Source organism: Agelaius phoeniceus, chromosome W, assembly GCF_051311805.1.
Source record: "Agelaius phoeniceus isolate bAgePho1 chromosome W, bAgePho1.hap1, whole genome shotgun sequence".
In the NCBI taxonomy this organism is placed as follows: Eukaryota; Metazoa; Chordata; class Aves; order Passeriformes; family Icteridae; genus Agelaius; species Agelaius phoeniceus.
In genome coordinates this window covers 2,757,055-2,769,076 of record NC_135301.1, presented here as the reverse complement: position 1 = coordinate 2,769,076, position 12,022 = coordinate 2,757,055, and the positions used below count along the sequence as shown (strand labels likewise).

At 33.9% G+C, this 12,022-nt stretch overlaps 1 protein-coding gene across 1 annotated transcript in view; it reads right to left on the bottom strand.

Annotated features, from left to right (window-relative positions):
- The window catches only part of LOC143696577 (transcription factor 4-like), a 132,875-nt gene that overhangs the window by 464 nt on the left and 120,389 nt on the right, over window positions 1-12,022 (bottom strand). The window lies entirely within an intron of this gene.

Sequence of the window (12,022 nt, the reverse complement as noted above, 5' to 3'; positions counted from 1 at the left end):
ATGCCCTGAAAATGCCTCAAAAAATGCCCCAAAAATGTTCAAAAGACTCGAAAAAATGCCCTAAAAATGCCCTAAAAAGGACCAAAAATGTCCCAAAAATGACCCCAAAAAGAACAAAAAATACCCACAAAAAAGCCCAAAAATAGTCCAAAAAAGGGCTCAAAAATGCCCCAAAAATGCCCTAAAAATGCCTCAAAAATGTCCCAAAAATGACCTCAAAAAGAACAAAAAAAAGCCCAAAAGGGCTCAAAAAAGGCCCCAAAATGCCTCAAAAATGTTCAAAATACTCAAAAAAGGCCCTAAAAATGCCCTAAAAAAGGCCCAAAAATGACCCCAAAAAGAACAAAAAAAAAGCCCTAAAGAAGCCCCAAAAGATCCAAAAAAGCTCAAAAAATGCCCCCAAAACGCCTCAAAAAATGCCCTAAAAATGCCCTAAAAAAGGCCCAAAAATGTCCCAAAAGTGACCCCAAAAAGAACAAAAAAAGCCCTAAAAAAAGCCCCAAAAGTGTCCAAAAAAAGCTCAAAAAATGCCTCAAAAATGTCCCAAAAGTGACCCCAAAAATGACCCCAAAAAGTACAAAAAAAGTCCTAAAAAAGCTCAAAAAGGGTCCAAAAAGGGCTCAAAAAATGCCTCAAAAATGCCCTAAAAATGCCTCAAAAATGCCCCAAAAATGCCCTAAAAATGCCCTAAAAAAGGCCCAAAAATATTCCAAAAATGACCCCAAAAAGAACCAAAAAAACCCCTAAAAAAGCCCAAAAAGGTCCAAAAAAGGCTCAAAAATGCCTCAAAAAATGGCCCTAAAAAGGCCCAAAAATGTCCCAAAAATGACCCCAAAAAGAACAAAAAAAACCCTAAAAAAAGCCCAAAAAGGGTCCAAAAAAGGGCTCAAAAATGCCCCAAAAAAGCCTCAAAAATGCCCTAAAAAAGGCTCAAAAATGTCCCAAAAAATGCCCTAAAAATGCCCTAAAAAAGCCCAAAAATGTCCCAAAAATGACCCCAAAAAGTACAAAAAAAGCCCTAAAAAAAGCCCCAAAAGTGTCCAAAAAACCCCCCAAGAAAGCCTCAAAAAAGCCTCAAAAATGCCCTAAAAATGCCCTAAAAAAGGCCAAAAATGCCCCAAAAATGACCCCAAAAAGAAGAAAAAAAAGCCCTAAAAAAAGTCCCAAAAGTGTCCAAAAAACCCTCAAAAAATGCCCCAAAAATGCCCTAAAAAAGGCCCAAAAATGTCCAAAAATGACCCCCAAAAGAAAAAAAAAAAACCCAAAAAAGGGCTCAAAAATGCCCCAAAAATGCCTCAAAAATGTTCAAAATACTCAAAAAAATGCCCTAAAAAAGGCCCATAAATGTCCCAAAAATGACCCCAAAAAGTACAAAAAAAGCCCTAAAAAAGTCCAAAAATGGTCCAAAAAGGGCTCAAAAAATGCCTCAAAAAATGCCCAAAAATGGCCCAAAAATGACCCCAAAAAGAACAAAAAAACCCTAAAAAAAGCCCAAAAAGGGTTCAAAAAAGGGCTCAAAAATGCCCTAAAAATGGCCCAAAAATGTCCCAAAAAACCAAACATAAACCCCAAAAAAAAGCTCAAAAAGGGTTCAAAAAAGAGTCCAAAAAAGGGCTCAAAAATGCCCCAAAAATGCCACAAAAATGCCCTAAAAAAGGCCCAAAAATGTCCCAAAAATGACCCCAAAAAAACAAAAAAAAAACCTAAAAAAAGCCCCAAAAGTGTCCAAAAAAAGCTCAAAAATGCCTCAAAAATGCCGTTAAAAAGGCCCAAAAATGCCCTAAAAATGCCCTAAAAATGCCCTAAAAATGCCCTAAAAAAGGCCCAAAAATGTCCCAAAAGTGACCCCAAAAAGAACAAAAAAAGCCCTAAAAAAAGCCCCAAAAGTGTCCAAAAAACCCTCAAAAAATGCCCCAAAAATGCCCTAAGAAAGGCCCAAAAATGTCCCAAAAATGACCCCAAAAAGAACAAAAAAAACCCTGAAAAAAGCCCAAAAAGGATCCAAAAAAGGGCTCAAAAATGCCCTAAAAATGCCCTAAAAAAGGCCCAAAATGTCCCAAAAATGACCCCAAAAAGAACAAAAAAAAAACCTAAAAAAAGCCCAAAAGAGTCCAAAAAATGCTCAAAAAATGCCTCAAAAATGCCCTAAAAATGCCTCAAAAATGTTCAAAAGACTCTTAAAAAATGCCCTAAAAATGCCCTAAAAAGGTCCAAAAATGTCCCAAAAATGACCCCAAAAAGAACAAAAAAAACCCTAAAAAAAGCCCAAAAAGGGTCCAAAAAAGGGCTCAAAAAAGCCCCAAAAATACCCTAAAAATGCCCTAAAAATGCCCTAAAAATGCCCAAAAATGCCCTAAAAATGCCCAAAAATGACCCCAAAAAGAACAAAAAAAAATCCCTAAAAAAAGCCCCAAAATTGCCTCAAAAATGCCCTAAAAAGGCCCAAAAATGTCCCAAAAATGACCCCAAAAAGAACAAAAAAAAGCCCTAAAAAAAGCCCAAAAGGGTCCAAAAAAGGGCTCAAAAAATGCCCCAAAAAAGGTCAAAATTTCCCCTAAATTCTTGAAAAATGCAATCAAAAATTCCCCAAAAAATTCCCCAAAAATTCTCCAGAAAAATCCCCAAAATTGCCAAAAAATCCCCAAGAAATTCTAAAAAAGAATCCCCAAAAATCCCCAAAAAATCCTAAAAAGTTCTGCCAAAAATCCCCCAAAAATCTTGAAAAATTCCCCAAAAGTTCTGAAAAAATCCCCCAAAAATCTGCAAAAAATCCCCCAAAAATCTGCAAAAAATTCCCCAAAAATCTGCAAAAAATTCCCCAAAAATCTGCAAAAAAATCCCCAAAAATCCCCAAAAATTCCCAAAAAAATTCTGAAAAAATCCTAAAAAATTCCCCAAAAAATTCTGAAAAAATCCCCAAAAATTGCCCAAAAATTGCCCAAAAATTCCCCCAAAATTTTCATAAAATCCTCTAAAAAAAGACCCAAAATTCCTAAAAAAATCCCCTAAAAATCCCCTCTAAATCCTCACAAATTCCCCAAAAATCCCCTAAAAATTCTCCAAAAATTCTCCAAAAAATTTCAAAAAATCCTCAAAAAATCCCCCAAAAATCCCCCAAAAATCCCCCAAAAATCCCCCCAAAATTTCTGAAAAATTCCCCCAAAATCCCCCCAAAAATATCCCAAAAATCACCAAAAAATTTGAAAAAATCCAGAAAATTCGCCCAAAAATCCCCCAAAAAATCACAAGAAATCCCCAAATATCCCAAAAAAATCCCCAAAATCTCCAAAAAATTCCCAAAAAATTCCCAAAAAGTCCTCCAAAAATTCCCTAAAAAATCTCCAAAAAATTCCCAAAAAATCCCAAAAAATTCCCAAAAATTCCCCAAAAATCTGCAAAAAAATCCCCCAAAATTCCCCAAAAAATCTCAATAAAATTCCCAAAAATCCTCAAAAATTCCCCCAAGAAATCCCCGAAAAATTCTCCAAAAAATCCCCAAAAAAATCCCCAAAAATTAAAAAAAAATCCCCCAAAATTCCCCCAAAATTCCATTAAAAAATCCCAAAAAATTTCCAAAAAATCCCCAAAAATTCCTCAAAAAAATCCCCAAAAATTCCTCAAAAATTCCCTAAAAATCTCCAAAAAATTCTGAAAAAATCCCCAAAAAATCCCCAAAAAATCCCCCAAAAATTCCCCAAAAAATCCTAAAAAATTCCCAAAAAATTTTCAAAAAATCCCCAAAAAATTCCCCAAAAATTCCCCAAAAAATCCTAAAAAATTCCCAAAATAATCCTCAAAAAAAATCCCAAAAATTCCCCAAAATTCCCAAAAAATTCTGAAAAATTCCCCCAAAATTTTCATAAAATCCCCTAAAAAAAGACCCAAAAAGTCTCCAAAAATCCCAAGAAAATCTCCAAAAAATCCCCAAAAACGTCTCAATAAATTCCAAAAAAATCCCTAAAAAATCCCCAAAAATTCCCCAAAACTTCCCAAAAAATCCTCAAAAAATCCCCAAAAATTCCCCAAAAAATCCCCAAAAAATCCGAAAAAAATTTCCAAAAAATCCCAAAAAAATCCTGAAAAACTCTGCAAAAAATCCCCAAAAAATCGAAAAAAATCCGAAAAAAATCCCAAAAATTCCCCAAAAAATCCCCCAAAAATTTCCAAAAAATCTCCAAAATATCCCCAAAATATCCCCAAAAATTCCTAAAAATCCCCCCAAAAATCCCCAAAAAGTCCCCAAAAATTCCCCTCAAAAATCCCGAAAAATCCCAAAAATTCTGCAAAAAATCACCAAAAATTCCTTTAAAAAAATCCCAAAAAATTTCCAAAAAATTTCCAAAAATTCCCCAAAAAATCCTAAAAAAATCCCCCAAAAAATTTCAAAAAAATCCCCCAAAAATTCCCCAAAAATCCCAAAAATTCCCCAAAAATTCTGAAAAAATCCCAAAAAATTTCCCCAAAAATCTGCAAAAAAAATCCCCAAATTTCCCCAAAAAATCCTAAAAAATTCCCCGAAAAATTTCAAAAAATCCCCCAAAAATTCCCCAAAAATCTGCAAAAAAATCCCCAAAAATTCCCAAAAATTCCCCAAAAAATCCTAAAAAATTCCCCAAAAAATCCCAAAAATTCCCCAAAAAATCCTAAAAAATTCCCCAAAAAATCCCCCCAAAAAAATCCCCAAAAATTGCAAAAAAAATTCACCAAAAATTCCCAAAAAATCCCCCAAAAATCCCCCAAAAATTCCTCAAAAATTCCTCAAAAATTCCCCCAAAATCCCCAAAAATTCCCCAAAAGTTCCCAAAAAATTTCCCAAAAAATCCCCAAAAAATTCCAAAAAATCTTTTTGGGGATTTTTTGGGGATTTTTGGGATTTTTTGGGGATTTTTTTGAATTTTTTGTGATTTTTGGGGGATTTTTTGGGGAATTTTTTGGGAATTTTTTGGGATTTTTTGGGGAATTTTTTGGGATTTTTTTGGGATTTTTGGGAATTTTTTGGGGAATTTTTTGGCGATTTTTGGGGATTTTTTTGGATTTTTTGGAAATCTTTGGGGAATTTTTTGGGATTTTTTTGGGAATTTTTGGGGAATTTTTTTTTATTTGTTGGGAATTTTTGGGGGAATATTTTGGAATTTTTTCGAAATTTTGGGGAAATTTTTTCCAATTTTCGGGGAATTTTTGGGGCTTTTTGGGGAATTTTTTGGGATTTTTTTGGGATTTTTTTGGGATTTTTTGGGGATTTTTTGGGGAATTTTTTGGGAATTTTTGGAGATTTTTTTGGAGGATTTTTGGGGATTTTTTGGGGATTTTTTGGGATTTTTGGGGAATTTTTTGGGGAATTTTTAATGATTTTTTTTGGGATTTTGGGGGGAAGTTTTTGGGATTTTTTTAAGATTTTTTGGGATTTTTGGGGATTTTTTTTGATTTTTTGGGGATTTTTTTTTTATTTTTTTGGGATTTTTGGGGGAATTTTTCGGATTTTTTTCGAAATTTTGGTGAAACTTTTTCCAATTTTTGGGGCTTTTTGGGGGATTTTTTGGGAATTTTTTGGGAATTTTTGGGGATTTTTTGGGGAATTTTTTTGGGAATTTTTGGGGATTTTTTGGGGAATTTTTTGTGATTTTTTTTTTATTTTTGGTGGGATTTTTTTGAGATTTTTTGGGAATTTTTTGGGGAATTTCTGAGAAATTTTGGGGATTTTTTGGGGATTTTTTGAGGATTTTTTTGGGATTTTTTTAGGAATTTTTGGGGTTTTTTTGGGGGATTTTTTGGGAATTTTTTGGAGAATTTTATTTTTGATTTTTGGGGATTTTTGGGATTTTTAAAGGATTTTTTTGGGATTTTTGGAGGATTTTTTGCAGATTATTTTCAGGTTTTTTGGGATTTTTGGGGGGAATTTTTGGGAATTTTTTCGAAATTTTGGGGAAATTTTTCTCAATTTTTGGGGAATTTTTTTGGGATTTTTGGGGAATTTTGGGGGATTTTTTGTGGGGGATTTTTGGGAATTTTTTCGAAATTTTGGGGAAATTTTTTCCAATTTTTGGGGAATTTTTGGGAATTTTTTGGGGATTTTTTTTGGGATTTTGGGGATTTTTTGGGGAATTTTTTGGGAATTTTTTGGGATTTTTTGGGGATTTTTTGGGGAATTTTTTGGGGAATTTTTTTGGGATTTTTTGGGATTTTTTGGGGAATTTTTGATTTTTTGGGGATTTTTTTGGGATTTTTTTGGGGGATTTTTTGGGGGATTTTTTTGGGGAATTTTTTGGGAATTTTTTGGGAATTTTTTGGGATTTTTTTGATTTTTTGGGGATTTTTTTGGGGAATTTTGGGGAATTTTTTCGAAATTTTGTAGGGTTTTTTTGGGAATTTTTTTAGGATATTTTGGGAATTTTTGGGGAATTTCTGGGGATTTTTTGAAATTTTTTGGGGAATTTTTGGGGATTTTTTGGGAATTTTTTGGGAATTTTTTGGGGAATTTTTTGGGTTATTTTGGGAATTTTTTGGGAATTTTTGGGGATTTTTTTGCGGATTTTATGGAGATTTTTGGGAAATTTTTGGGGATATTTTGGGATTTTTGTAGGGATTTTTTGGGGAATTTTTGGGGATTTTTTGGGGATTTTTGGGGGTTTTTTTTGGGATTTTTTGGGGAATTTTTTTTTTCAATTTTTCTGGGATTTTTAGGGGTTTTTAATGAGAATTTTTGGGATTTTTTGGGATTTTTTGGGGGTTTTTTCGGGAGATTTTTCTTTTATTTTTGGGAGGTTTTTCTAGGAATTTTTGAGGTTTTTTTTTCTTTTTTTCCAAGAATTTTGGGGGGAATTTTTGGGGATTTTTTGGGTCTTTTTCAAGAACATTTTTAGGAATTTTGGGGCATTTTTGGGGCATTTTTTTGGGGATATTTTTGGATGGGAAATTCCAGAAATTCTGGTGGGAATTTTTGGCGGGAATTGTGGATGGGAAATTCCGAAATTTCGGGAGCGAATCCTGGAATTCTGGCGGGAAATTCTGGCAAGAAATTATGGGAATTTTGGCGGGATTTTTGGCGGGAAATTCTGGGAATTTTGGCGGGAAATTCTGCGGATTTTGACAGGAAATTTTGGCGGGAAATGGTGGAAATTTTGGCGGGAAATGTTGGCGCCAATTTTAGGGATTTAGGCAGGAAATTTTGGCGGGAAATTCGAGCAGGAAATCCTGGGAATTTTGGTGGGAATTTTGGGGGATTTTGGCGGGAAATTCCGGCAGGAAATTCCGGGAATTTTAGCGGGAAATTTGAGCAGGAAATTCTTGAAATTCGGGCGGGAAATTCTGGAGATTTTGGCACAAAATTTTGGGGATTTTGGCGGGAAATCCTGGAAATTTTGGTGCAAAATTCTGGGACTTTTGGCGGGAAATTTGAACAGGAAATCCGTGGAATTTTGGCAGGAAATTTTAAGAATTTTGCCGGGAAATTCTGGGAAATTTGAACGGGAAATCCCGGAATTTTTGGGAATTTTGACGGGAAATTCTGGGAAACTTGAGTAGAAAATCCAGGAAGTTTTGGCGGGAATTTTTTTGGCTTTCTGCAGGAAATTCTGGCGGGAAATCCTCGAAATTCAGGTGGGAAATTTTGGGGATTTTGGCGGGAAATTCTTGAAATTCTGGTGGTAAATTCTGGAATTTTGGCGGGAAATTCTGGCAGGGAATTTTGGCGGGAAATTTGAGCAGGAAATACAGGAAAATTGGGGAATTTTGGCGGGAAATTCTGTCAGGAAATCCTGGAAATTTCGGGGATTTTGGTGGGAAATTCTGGCGGGAAATTCTTGAAATTTTGAGGGGAATTTCGGGAAATTTTGGCGGGAATTTTTGGGAATTTTGGCGGGAAATTCCGGCGGGAAATTCTGGGAAACTTGAGTAGAAAATTCAGGAAATTTTGGCGGGAAATTTTGGGGATTTTGGCGGGAATTTTGAGCAGGAAATCCCGGAAATTTTGACGCAAACTTTAGAGATTTTGGCGGGAAATTCCGGCGGGAAATTCCTGGAGTTTTGGCGGGAAATTCGAGCAGTAAATTCTGGAAATATTTGGGATTTTGGCGGGAAAATCTGGAGGGAAATTTTGGGGATTTTGGCGGGAAATTCTGGGGGGAAATCCTGGGGATTTTGGTGGGAAATTTTGGCGGGAAGTCCAGGAAATTTGGGCGCAAATTTTGGGGATTTTGGCGGGAAATTCCGGCGGGAAATTCTTGAAATTTGGAGGGGAATTTCGGGAAATTTTGGCGGGAAATTCCGGCGGGAAATCCCAGACATTTTGGCGGGAAATTCTGGGAAACTTGAGTACAAAATCCGGGAAATTTTGGTGGGAAATTTTGGCGGGAAATTTGAGGGGGAAATCCTGGGGATTTTGGCGGGAATTTGGGGACTTTTGGCGGGAAATTTGAGCGAGAAATGCAGGGAAATTTTGGCAGGAAATCCCAGAAATTTTGGCGCGGATTTTGGCGGGAAATTCGGAGAAATTTTAGTGGGAAATTCTGGGACTTCTGGCGGGAAATTCTGGCGGGAAATTCTTGAAATTTTGGGGGGAATTTCGGGAAATTTTGGCGGGAAATTCCGGCGGGAAATTTTGCGAATTTTGGCGGGAAATTCTGGGAAACTTGAGTAGAAAATCCAGGAAATTTTGGCGGGAAATTCTGGGAATTTTGGCGGGAATTTTGGGCGGGAAATCCCGGAAATTTTGGCGGGAAATTCGAGCAGTAAATTCTGGAAATTTTGGCGGGAAATTTGAGCAGGAAATACAGGAAATTGGGGGAATTTTGGTGGGAAATTCTGTCAGGAAATCCCGGAATTTTGGCGGGAATTTTGGGACTTTTGGCGGGAAATTCTGGCGGGAAATTATTGAAATTTTGGCGCAAAGTTTGGGACTTTTGGCGGGAAATTCCGGCGGGAAATTCCTGGAGTTTTGGCGGGAAATTTTGGCGGGAAATTTGAGCAGGAAATCCGGGAAACTTTGGGAATTTTGGCGGGAAATTCTGTCAGGAAATCCTGGAATTTTGGCGGGAATTTTGGCACTTTTGGCGGGAAATTCTGGCAGGAAATTCTTGAAATTTTGAGGGAAATTTCGGGAAATTTTGGCGGGAAATTCTGGGAAACTTGAGTAGAAAATCCAGGAAATTTTGGCGGGAAATTTTAGGGACTTTTGGCGGGAAATTTTGGCGGGAAACTTTGGGGATTTTGGCGGGAAACTCCACCAGACACCAAAAACCCAAAGAATTGAGAAAAGAGCCCAAATTCTGCGTTTTTCTACCAAAATTTTTTTATTTCCGAATCCCTACAGGAAAAATTTGGGAAATTTTTGGGGTTTTCCCAACTACAGCAAAAAACCCCGGGAAAAATTGGAATTTTTCCCGCTAAAAACGCTACAAAAATTCCTCATTCTAAGGACTAAATCTGCATAAATTAGCATAAATTAGCATAAATTAGGGAAGGCAGGGAAGTCCCGGAGTTTGGGGGAAAATTCCCAAATTTTGAAGGAAAAAATCCCAAATTTTTGAGTGAAAAATTTCAAATTTTGGGGGGAAAATTCCCAAATTTTGGGGAAAAAATTTCAAATTTTTTGGGGTAAAAAATTTCGAATTTTTAGGGAAAAATTCCCGAATTTTTAGGGAAAAAAATTCGAATTTTTAGGGAAAAAAATTCAATTTTTTTGGGGGTAAAAATTCCCGAATTTTGGGGGAAAAAAAATTTGAATTTTTAGGATTTTTTTTCATTTTTTGGGGTTAAAATTCTCAGATTTTTTGGGGAAATTTTCCCAATTTTTGGACAAAAAAAATTCAAATTTTTTTGAGGAAAAGTTCCAAATTTTTACAGAAAAAAATCCCAATTTTTGTGGACAAAAAAATGCCAAATTTTGGGGAAAAAATTGGATTTTTAGGATTTTTTTTCTCTTTTTTTGGGGTTAAAATTCCCAAAACTTTTTGGAAAAATTTGGAATTTTTAGGGAAAACTTTTTCACTTCTTACGGGTTCAAATTCCCAATTTTTTTGGCGAAAATTTCCAAATTTTGGGGGAAAATTCCCAAATTTTTGGGGAAAAAATTTCAAATCTTTGGGGCAAAATTCCCAAATTTTGGGTAAAAAAAATTTCAAATTTTTTGGGGTATAAATTGGAATTTTTAGGGAAAAAAATTCGAATTTTTGGGGTAAAAAAATTCGAATTTTTGGGTAAAAAATTTTGAATTTTTAGGGAAAAAATTTTGAATTTTTAGGGTAAAAATTGGAATTTTTAGGGAATTTTTTTTCACTTTTTTTGGGGTCAAAATTCTCAATTTTTGGGAAAAAATTTTCAATTTTTTTGGGGAAAAAAATCGAAATTTTAGGAAAATTTTTTCAAATTTTTGGGGTTTAAGATTCTCAAATTTTTGGGGGAAAATTTCCCAAATTTTTTAGGAAAAAATCCTAATTTTATATGGAAAAATTTAAAATTTTTTGGGGAAAAAAATCAAAATTTTTAGCCAAAAAAATTGGAATTTTTGGGAAAAAATGGAAAATGTTTTAGGGAAAAATTTCCCTTTTTTTTTGGTTTAAAATTTCCCATATTTTGGGCAAAAAAGTCGAATTTTTGGGGGAAAAATTGGAATTTTTAGGGGAAAAAAATTCAATTTTTGGGGGAAAATTTCCCAAATTTTGGGGGGAAAATTCCAAACTTTTAGGGAAAAAAAAATTCAATTTATTGGGGCAAAAAATCCCAAATTTTTAGAGAAATTTCCCCAATTTTTGGGGAAAAAAATCGAATTTTTAGGAAAAATTTTTTTTTACTTTCTTGGGGTTTAAATTCCAAAAATTTGGCAAAAATTCGATTTTTTTGGGGGGGAAAAAATCTCAAATTTTGTGGATAAAAATCCAAATTTTTAGCTAAAAAAATTTGGAATTTTTGGGAAAAAAATTGAATTTTTTGGGGTAAAATTCCTAATTTTGGGGGAAAAAATCCCAAATTTTCGAGCACAAAAATTCAAATTTTTGGGGTAAAATTCCGAATTTTAGGGAAAAAATAATTCGAATTTTTGGGTAAAAAATTTTGATTTTTTAGGGATAAATTCACGAATTTTTAGGGAAAAAAATTCAAATTTTTGGGGAAAAAATTCGAATTTTTAGGAAAAATTTTGTCACTTTTTTTTGGGGTTAAAATTCCCAATTTTTTGGGTTTAAAATTTCCACATTTTGGGCAAAAATTCGATTTTTTTTTGAGCCAAAAATTTGTAATTGTATATAGAAAAAAATTCCCAAATTTTGTGGATAAAAATCCAAATTTTTACCAAAAAAAATTTGGAATTTTTGGGAAAAAAATTGAATTTTTTTGGGGTAAAATTCCAAATTTTTAAGGGAAAATTTTCAATTTTTTGGGGTAAAATTCCCAAATTTTGGGGGAAAAAATCCCAAAATTTCGAGCAAAAAAATTCAAATTTTTTGGGGCAAAATTCCCAAATTTTGGGGGAAAATATTTCAAATTTTTTGGGTAAAAATTGGAATTTTTAGGGAAAAAATTTCGAATTTTTAGGGAAAAATTCCCAATTTTTTTTGGGAAATTTTCTCAATTTTTGGGGAAAAAAATTTCAAATTTTTGGGGTCAAATTTCTCAATTTTTTGGGGTAAAATTCCAAATTTTTAGGGAAAAAAATTCAATTTATTGGGGCAAAAAACCCCAAATTTTTAGGGAAGTTTCCCCAGTTTTTGGGGAAAAAAATTGAATTTTTAGGAAATTTTTTTTAGTTTCTTGGGGTTTAAATTCCCAAAAATTTGGCAAAAAATTCGATTTTTTTTGGGAAAAAATATCTCAAATTTTGTGGATAAAAATCCAAATTTTTAGCAAAAAAAAATTTGGAATTTTTGGGAAAAAATTTGAATTTTTTTGGGGTAAATTCCCAATTTTTAAGGGAAAATTTTCAATTTTTTGGGGGTAAAATTCCGAATTTTTAGGGAAAAAAATTCGAAGTTTTGGGTAAAAAATTTTGAATCTTTAGGGATAAATTCCCGAATTTTTTGGGAAAAAAAAT